Source organism: Lycium barbarum, chromosome 1 (genome assembly GCF_019175385.1).
Source record: "Lycium barbarum isolate Lr01 chromosome 1, ASM1917538v2, whole genome shotgun sequence".
Taxonomy (NCBI): Eukaryota; Viridiplantae; Streptophyta; class Magnoliopsida; order Solanales; family Solanaceae; genus Lycium; species Lycium barbarum.
Window position 1 is genome coordinate 143,095,904 of NC_083337.1, and position 10,349 is coordinate 143,106,252.

At 39.6% G+C, this 10,349-nt stretch overlaps 1 long non-coding RNA gene across 1 annotated transcript; it reads right to left on the reverse strand.

Annotated features, from left to right (window-relative positions):
* Positions 1 to 9,308: 9,308 nt before the first annotated feature.
* On the reverse strand, positions 9,309 to 10,136 carry LOC132611198 (uncharacterized). The gene is made up of 2 exons (XR_009571512.1): positions 10,017 to 10,136; positions 9,309 to 9,722 (listed from the first exon to the last, which is right to left on the reverse strand). It is a non-coding gene; the product is annotated as an uncharacterized LOC132611198 (long non-coding RNA).
* Positions 10,137 to 10,349: the final 213 nt, after the last annotated feature.

Sequence of the window (10,349 nt, forward strand, 5' to 3'; positions counted from 1 at the left end):
CTAGAATTGCAAATCCACCAAAGCTACTTCGGATTGTTGCAAAATCACTAACTCCACCAACAATATTATAATTGCAAAATTAATAATTGAAACTATAATAAGACTTTATAATATTTATTTGAGAGAAATTTAAAGTGGCTAATTATTGCAAAGTAACTATAATTGAGAGATTGATATTTGAGAGAAAGAGAAGAGTGAATTTGTGTGGATTAAAATGAAAATGAAGAAGGGTTTATATAGGGGTGGGGGATGGGTTAAAGTGGTAAAAAAAAAAAGTTTGGGGGGTTGGGGGGGGGGGGGGGGGGGGGGGGAGGGGGAGGGGAGGGGGCAAAAATTGAGTTTATGACCGTTTGGCCACGGCCATTTTTGCAAATGGACTGTTGCCAACGGTCCAATAACGTCCATCCCAACAGCTATATTTTTTTATTTTTTTTTTAATTTAACCGGTCCGGTTCCGGTTTTACCTGTTTAACCGGTTCCGGTTTCAAAAAAATTGAAACCGAACAGGTAAGAAATAGACGGTTAACCGGTTCTACCGGTTACCGGTTTTAACCGGTTAAACCGGACCGGTTAACGGGCTGTATGCGCCTCCTTCCGAAGATCAACAGTCGCTACATTATGTTATTCTCTCTCGCTTACCACCCGCTTCCATTGAGTAAATAAAAAAACGCCTGCGCCTGCATCTCTTCTCCGTTTTTCTACTTCTCTCTTTGGTTCTCACTTCCCTCTAGCTTTTCCTCCTTCTTAGGTTATTGACAAATTGAAGCTTTTATTTTCGTCAACCAATTTCGGATTTTATGCACAAGTGCTGAGATTTTGAGTTAATCAATCCAACGATTGTGTAAGGTCTCCATTTTCAGTCTTCTACTCTCACCAGGAACTACAGGTCTTCTTCATCCCACTCGCCACCTAAAATCCTTCTTCCTCATCCGTCTTTTTCTCAATTTAAAAATTATCATGTAAGGAAATTAATTCAGTTTCACCTTCTTGAAGGATTTTTGTCTCATATCATCTGCAGGATAATAGAAGATTTGGTTATCAAAGGCTTATTAGAGTGTTTTCATATTGAGTACGTAAATCTCCAAATTCACACAGATTATTTTCTAGCGCACCATAGGTAAAAAATTTCCATTAATTAATTATAAATTTGAGGTTATGTTGACACGAGTAATCATTTTTTTCTCTATGTACTTGTGCATGTTGACAACTGGGGGAGATTATACACCAATTTAAGGTTGTTTTATCCGTTTCTCTCTGATTTGCTTAATATGGATTTCTGTTAGAAGACAAAACTTTTCTTGACGTCGTTTGTGATGCTCTAACTGAATACAAATATATGGGACCAAACCAGATGGCTGACTTAGCTTTAGCTTGCAGGTAAATCAATTTATCATTCTCGATTAATTTCATGCATTTCTGCAGTCTATTCTCCTAACTTGCTAGGGATTGCCTCTGTTTCCACCTATTTACTTCATTTGTTCAACATCGTTCCTACATTGTTCCTCAGGTATCAAGTTTCACTTTTTGACTATCTTTATTTTTTTTTTAACAATTAATCATCTTTTGTTTTTGTCTATTCTTCATTTTCATTTGTGTTATTTTATTACATATCAAGACAAATGACCATGAGTCTATTCCTTACAAAACTTCCGCTCCTGGAAATGCCAAAAGGTCTCTCACTTCCCCTTTTCGCTTTGTCCAATAGTGTTTATCTCTTGATTCAATTGTGCTAGGTGAGAAGCTGGTTCTATGTTTTCGGCAAAGGGAGGGACGGTGGTTTTGGCCAAGATTCATAGTGATATTTTTCCTGGTTTTCCACATTCTTTTCCTTTTCATTCTTCTCAATCTCTAGACTTAAAAGTCTCATAACGTCACTATTGAAAAAATAACGATTCAACCCTGCCCGTTCTTCCCTAATAAAGGCATTGATAACTGTTTGCATCCATTTATTTTCTCTAATAAAGTCATTGATGACTGTTTGCTCTTCCTAATTGACACGGAACAGACTAATTCTTCTGCTTTTGTTTATTCAGGTTCTTCTGCTCTATAAGGAGAAAAAAGGAAGGAGGCTGGAATCCTCCACTTCCAATTTGTTCAACCAATTAAATCCATGCATATGATAGAGTAAGTACTATATGTTCTTTTGCTCTTCCTGCTATTTGAAGGAGTGATATTCGTTATTGTATTTTATGTTGGATTTTCTTCTGTTTGTTTACCCCGAATTTGGATAATCAATTAAATTTATGAGTGGGTATAAGATATGTGGTTAAGTCTCAATCTTCTTGATAAGAGAAAGATATATATATAGATATGATATGAAGAGAGCAATGATAATCGGTGGTTTGCTATGTGCTCGTGTGTCTATTAATGCATAAACGATATTTGATTTAGGAAACGCAAGAAATAAGCAACAAACATAGATCGAATCTGGTATATTGAGAGGGAGATTTGTATATTTTGCTATTACAAGAGTTCTTGGAAATATAGAAGCCAACCCCTTAAGAGGAGGACAATGCCCCTTATTTATAGTAGTGTCATATGGGCTTCATACAACATGAACAATAAAATAATGATGAAAAAGTTCTGAGTTGGATTAGGTTGGGTTAGGTTGGCCGTACGGTCTGACACCCGTACGATTGGCAGTTGAGCATGGCAGAACACTATTGACGCGTGGCAACCGCGTAACGGATCTCCCGGATCAACGGCCATGACCAAAACAGACTAACGGCCAGGATCTCCCGGACTAACGGCCACGATCTCCCGGACTAACGGCCACGATCAAACGGACTAACAGCTATGATCAAACGGACTAACGGCTATGATCAATTCGGACCAACGGCCCCGGTCAAACGGACCAACGGCTCGATCAAACGGACCAACGGCCACGATCAATTCGACTATGGAGAAATCGGTCCAGATGATGATCTTCCCTCTTTTCCTTCGATCTCTGGTCTTACCGGTTCTAACATATGTCCGATTTTTACCGTATACAGATAGCCCACACTTTTCAGACCGTAGTATTATCGGAGTAACGGGAAGTGGATGAATCACGCCTTCATTTCATTCTTCCTCCATTTTATTTCCTTCACTTCACTTTATTCTCTCTTCATTTTGTCACCTCTAATCATCTTCCATCTCAAGTTTGTTGCTGATTTAACCGTTTATCCCCTTTGGTTCATTGCTTGTATTATGAACGGTGGAAGTCTCGGAGGATCACCCTTGAGCAAGCCGGGCATGGTTTTGCGGATCTTCCGGCCCTGATACTTGAAGCTAAGAGGGTCGAAGAAGAAGCTAAGAGATCCCTCGAGACTGACTCCCACGACTCCGAGCGGACAATGTCCGAACACTCCGGATCCAGCCAAACCGGATAGACCAGGGGCTGTACTTAGCCTTTTGTTTTTTGCTTTTGTAGGGGTTTCCGGTGTAAAGACCTTCGTATAAATGGAACACACATTTTTCTTGATTTTCTTTATTCTTTTGCTTGAATATCTGTTATGACCTTCGCCCGAGTTGTCGGTCCGATTTAAGGACAAGCAGACTCGGAGTCATTATTCCACGTTGTGCCTGAATATCAGATTTTCTCTTTATCCGGTATGTTTTGTCCGGGAATTTGATGGAGTTTTTGCCCGTGGGACTTATCTTATGCTTTATGAATTGAGACGTCTCCGAATCACGATGAGCATTTTTAGGGCCGATATTTTTTCGGACACCTGAATCTCAGCCTTAGCTAAATTTCGATGTAACAGTCCCCGTTTGAGGGGTTAACGATTTTGGCTCGGTTCACTATGACCTTGTTGCCTTTGTCGAATTTCGACCGTAGTGCCCGGAATAGGGTATACGAATGAAGTAATGCCGAAATATGGAGACAATCATCGGGGTAGAGTATTTTAACAAGAAGACAAACGAGATATCGTTATCCGAACTTTCGATGATTTTTGTATTGCAAGTATTTGTACAAGATACGAGAATTTTGTTTCCTTCTGCTTTTGCCGTAGCTAATACTGTTTGGACACGATTCATTCTGATCGTTAGGTCCTTTCATTGACACCGAATGCAGAAGGTCCGGTTTTGGTTTTGCTGTAGCAAATATTGGGGGGACACGATTCATTTTGATCGTTTGGTCCTTACACCGAAACCTAATGCAGAAGGTCCGGTCTTGATTTTCCGTAACAAATATTGGGGGGACACGATTCATTTTGATTGTTTGGTCCTTACACCGAAACCTAATGCAGAAGGTCCGGTCTTGATTTGTTGAGCTCCTCCGTTTTCCATTAACCGGGGTAAACCTCGATGTGGGTATAAGTCCCCTAGTGCTTATCTGAGCTGCAAGACCAGGCGAGCGCTATCAAGCCCCCACTCGTAGGGCGTGACCCCGAGTTTCCGGGCGTTTGTCCTTATCTTTATTAAGTAACACGTTGTACTTGTTGCTTCATTAAAAACCTTGTCGAAAAACCCATTTTGGGACAAAACCGTACTAAAGAAAAGAGTGCAACACGCGTTTTCAGACCTAGATCCTAACTTTATCCGGTACTTGACTTCCTGCAAAAAGAAAAAGGTTAAACATGAGGTGTCCATACCTTAGCAGTAATATCCCTTCAAGTGAGCCACATTCCGGTTGTTGCACAATCGCTGCCCGTCCACAGATTCCAGCTGATACAATCCTTTGCTCGTTACCTCGGTTATCTTGTACCGTCTTTCCTAGTTCGGACCCAGCTTTCCTCCGTTGGGACTCTTGGTGCTCAAGGTAACTTTCCGAAGCACCAAGTCCCCAACTTAGAAATGTCAAAAATTGGCTCTCCGATTGTAGTACCTTTCCATTCTCTGCTTCTGGGCTGCAATACGGACCAACGCGTTTTCGCGATGTTCATCCGTGAGATCGAGTTTCACAGTCGTGGCCTCCTCGTTTGACTCATCGGTGGTATACCTGAACCGGGGACTCGACCCGTTTATCACCCTCGCCCGGAGAATTGACTCGGGCCATCCCTTGATTTTTCTGACCTGAAGCTTGGTTTTCGAGAGTATGGCCGATACCTTTCCCTCGATGGTCCGGCCTCCGGCTTGTAATTCCTTCGTGATCTCTCCGAGCTTTTGTTCATTTTTACGGGCCTCGGGGGAAGCTCGAGTTGGTCATCCTCTATCCGAATTTTTGACTCGTATCGGTTATGGACATCCGCCCAGGTCACAGCCTCGTATTCCAGCAAGCTTTCCTTTAATTTGAACGAAGCCGTCGAGCTTCGAAAATTGAGCCCCTTTGTGAAAGCTTGTGCGGCCCATTCCTCTGGAACCGGGGGGAGCTCCATTCGTTCCCTTTGGAACCGGTTGACAAATTCACGCAATAGCTCCTCGTCTCTTTGGGATATACGAAAAATATTTGCCTTTCGAGCCTGCACCTTTTTCGCTCCGGCGTGTGCTTTTATGAAGGCATCGGCGAGCATTTCGAAAGAAGTGATTGAATGCTCGGGCAGATGATCGTACCAAGTCAATACTCCTTTTGACAGAGTTTCCCCAAACTTTTTCAGCAACACGGATTCGATTTCATCCTCTTCCATATCATTGCCTTTTATAGCACAGGCGTATGAGGTCACGTGTTCGTGAGGGTCCGTTGTGCCGTCATATTTTTGGATATCCAGCATTTTGAACCTCTTCGGGATCAATTTCCGAGCCGCACTCAGAAGAAAAGGCCTTTGGATGTACCTCTTTGAATCCGGCCCTTTCAAAATAGGCGGAGCCCCCGGGATTTGATCCACCCGAGAGTTGTATGTCTCCACCATTTTTTTGGTCGAGTCCACCCGCTTCGCCAACGTTTCGAGCATTCTCAGAACCTCGGTGGATGGACCAGCTCCAGAGCCATTGCTTTCAACCATCCGTGCCTCATCTCTTCTGGGTTCAGCAACACCCTTCGCCTTTTCCGGAGTCGTTTTATCTCTTCCGTTTTGCAGCTGAGCTATTGCGATTCCCTGTTCGGCAATCGCCGTTCTCTGTTCCTGCAACATTTCAAAAATTAAACGCAAGTCAATATTATCATTCGGGGTATCCGGTTCTTTCTGGACTTGTGTCCCGGACAAAGTAATTGAATTGTTAGTATTTAAAGGGTCAGTGGGGTTTGGCAATCCTCGTGGCCCGCTGCCTTCATTTTCGATCACGATCTTGTTGTTGTTGACGTGACCAGATTGCCCACTGTTAGCCATTTGGTCCGTTTTTTCAGAGACAGAACAGTAGATGTTTCTGATTTTGATGGGTGAGACCGAGATCAAGATCAAAGACCACTATTATCCTAGCCCCACGGTGGGCGCCAAACTGTTTACCCCGAATTTGGATAATCAATTAAATTTATGAGTGGGTATAAGATATGTGGTTAAGTCTCAATCTTCTTGATAAGAGAAAGATATATATATATATATAGATATGATATGAAGAGAGCAATGATAATCGGTGGTTTGCTATGTGCTCGTGTGTCTATTAATGCATAAACGGTATTTGATTTAGGAAACGTAAGAAATAAGCAACAAACATAGATTGAATCTGGTATATTGAGAGGGAGATTTGTATATTTTGCTATTACAAGAGTTCTTGGAAATATAGAAGCCAACCCCTTAAGAGGAGGACAATGCCCCTTATTTATAGTAGTGCCCTATGGGCTTCAAACAACATGAAAAATAAAATAATGATGAAAAAGCTCTGAGTTGGATTAGGTTGGCCGTACGGTCTGACACCCGTACGATTAGCAGTTGAGCATGGCAGGACGCTATCGACGCGTGGAAACCGCGTAACGGATCTCCCGGATCAATGACCATGACCAAAACGGACTAACGGCCAGGATCTCCCGGACTAATGGCCACGATCAAACGGACTAACGACTATGATCAAACGGACTAACGACTATGATCAATTCGGACCAACAGCCCCGGTCAAAAGGACCAACGGCCCCGATCAAATGGACCAACGGCCACGATCAATTCGGCTATGGAGAAATCGGTCCAGATGATGATCTTCCCTCTTTTCCTTCGATCTCTGGTCTTACCGGTTCTAACATATGTCCGATTTTTACCGTATACACTGTTCTCCTATGTTCTCGTTTTGTTTGTTGTGTTTGTTTTATTTTGGGACAAGTGTGGAGGCCGGAAAAGATTGCGCGGTTCTGAGATGAGGATTCAAATCGTGGGCACTATGATTTAACTAAATATGATTGCGTTTCTTATATCCTATATCGGAATTGATTATGTACCAGACTTTTTCTTTGTTTTGTCCGCCTTTTAGTTGATGTTACGATAGCTAATATACTTTGAGTTTTTAGGGTTATAACTTGGGGGTTTTGTATTAGATGTGCGGTTCCTTGATTATTTGTTGTTTTTGGGTATTGGATAATTGAGCTATTGATGATTGACTTTCTTGATTTGTTCTATTTTTTCATCTCAGGTTTGGTCGAGTATGAGTCCATGCATCGAGATTTCGGTGAAGTTCCCCCCCCCCCCCCCCCCCCCCCCCTCCCCTTTATTCTTCTTCTGACTTTGAAAATGGCCGGTCTTGAAATTAGAATTATAGTCAAGAATACTCTTTTAAATGGTAAGATAATATTACATGACAGAATTAAAAAAAAAAAAAAAAAAAAAGCTTTAAAGAGAAAATATTATGATACTGCAAGAACAACAACAACAAATATTTTTTGGAAATTGAGGTGCTTGGCTAAAATTTAAGGAAAAAAGCAATTTTCTTAAATAATGAAAATATATTTCCGAAGCTGAATAATGAGCAAGTTATCATGAACTACTATGCAATTTCCATCCGTAGCTCACTTTTTGAGCCTATCATTTGTTTCAAGTATACTTTGAATTAACTTAGATAATATAATTGATAAATCTACTGAATATTATTATAAAAATAAATGCAAAATTATAAAAAAAAATTAGTATTATAATAATCAATTATTTCAAAAGTAAGAAAATCTATGTTATACATTTTATTAAATAGACAAACGTGAACAAAAGACCATTTAGTATGAAGTCACATGTCAATGAAACGACATTAAGTAATAGATAATGCAATGACAATAGACAAAATCATTGAAAAGAGAATTTTTCTAAAATTATTTTTATGGTGTAGATATATTTGGATAAGATTATGTGAACTCAAACCATAACAGACAAAGTTAAAGATAATAAATATTGAACAACAAAAGAATTTCAAGCCTTGGCAAAGTAATGATACCAAGTAATGAATATAATACCTATAAGATAAACAAAGAATACAAATGTCAAAAACTTTAATGTAGAAATATAGAGAAATAAGACTTATGTATATATAAAAAGATTGGGTATAAACTCAAATAGTTAATGCTCACCGCGCATCGCGAGGGTACGTATATTAGTTAAGTCATTAAGTACATTTATTTACATTAAATTTAAGCACTTATATGATCTGAATAGGTCTTAATCATTAAGATCTTAAACAAAGTCGCAATATCATTGAGATGTATTTTTGTGAGGATAATTCTTATCACCGTTCTATCCACAATCACCAGCCACCACCTCTATCATCACAACCACCATCATCATTTGTTAATACCCATTGCCGTCGCTAACCACCAGTCACCACCACCAATCAACTCTGCCATAACAACCACCACTGTTGTTTGCTGTCAACCATAAATGTCAGTCCCTACTACACCTACCACCTCCATCATTATAACTATATCCACTGCCGTTACCGCCACCTCCACTAATATTATTAGCCATTACCACCACTGTCACCAATCCCTAAACCAACTACCTCCGCCATCGCAATTAGCACCGGCGCCAGCTACCACTAACACATCGCCAAACACCACACATTCTTCAGCCACCACCATCAACACCTCCAACTACTAATATCAAGCAATTTTACCATCACAACCACCACCACCACTATCAACTGTCACATCACACTGGTCATTACAACACCAACCACCTTCACTATCGCAATTATCACCACCACCATTATTAGCCACCAACACCAATCATTACCACCACCACAACGACAAACCATCTCCACCATCACTAGCAAACATAAATGTTTTTTCTTATCATGATTTTATTTTAGAAAATTTATAATATTTAGTTATTTTTTATTTGAACTTTATATTTTTTATGTTTACAAATAAATAAATTATGGACATTTAGATAGTGTTTATATATAGAGACAAACATCTTAATCATTCGGATGTGCATTTAGATTCGGACGTCTGAATCTTAATAAAAAAACGAACGAGGCTTTTAAAGATGAAGCAAAAGAAAGAAGAACGTTACAAAAGCAAAAGAAAGAAAAAGAGAGAATACACAAACTGCATAACATAGTACATTGATCAAGATTAATATAGTAGGTAGACACTTATTCTGTTGCTTACAAGAGACTCAAAGTAGGTAAATGAAAAGCAACATAAACATACATGTAGGAAAATCTCTTATATCTGTCAGATTTTTCCCTCGGAAAAACGTGTGTCTTTAGCAGTGAATGCAGTTGGAACCCTCAACTTTGAGAGGGAGGAATGAGACATTGTTTATATTTCTTCCCTAAGATAGGAGTCCCACATGAATTGCACATCCAACCGTCAGAACAATCACTTTGCTTACTGCAAGGTCTCTTACAAGTCAACCAACCATCATCTAGCATTAGATTTCTTTCAACCATATCCATATCCAAGGCTAAGTTTCGCAATGCTTGCACTTTCATCTTCGGCGAGGGATTAACTGCATATTAAATCAATCAAAATTGAGTTAAACATTAATATAAAATAATGTATACACAACACTGCTTCCGTTCCATTTTATGTGGCTTGACACAAAGTAATGAAATAAAGACTTTTGAAACTTGTAGTTTAGAATAAGATATAAACACTTGTACAGCTATAAATCTTCTCATTAATGGTAAAATAAAAATTCTTTAATATAAAAAGATCTTATTCTTTTGTGTCACATAAATTGAGACAAAGACTATATTATATGGAAAGCGAGCTATAGGAAGAGGAGAATGCAACTACTAACTAATAGTCGCCATGAGGAGAACAACCAAAAAGAAAGAAAACTTATTTCCAGCCATTGACAATGCTTTGTCTTGAAGCCTCAAGTAGGGAAGTGTTTTTATTTTCAATTCATTAGGGACATATTTATAGCACTTCGTCAAGGTCTAATGCCAATTTTGTGAGCTCTTTTACTTTAACTAGACGGCCTATGCCCGCGCTGCGCACGGGCCCAACACTTCGGATTATAGTATATCTATATATATGTAGTTGTGTTTAGATAGTGATAATGTTATGACCCGTGTTTTCACACGTTTGGAAAGACTTGAATTACATTGGATTCTTGAGATATAAGATC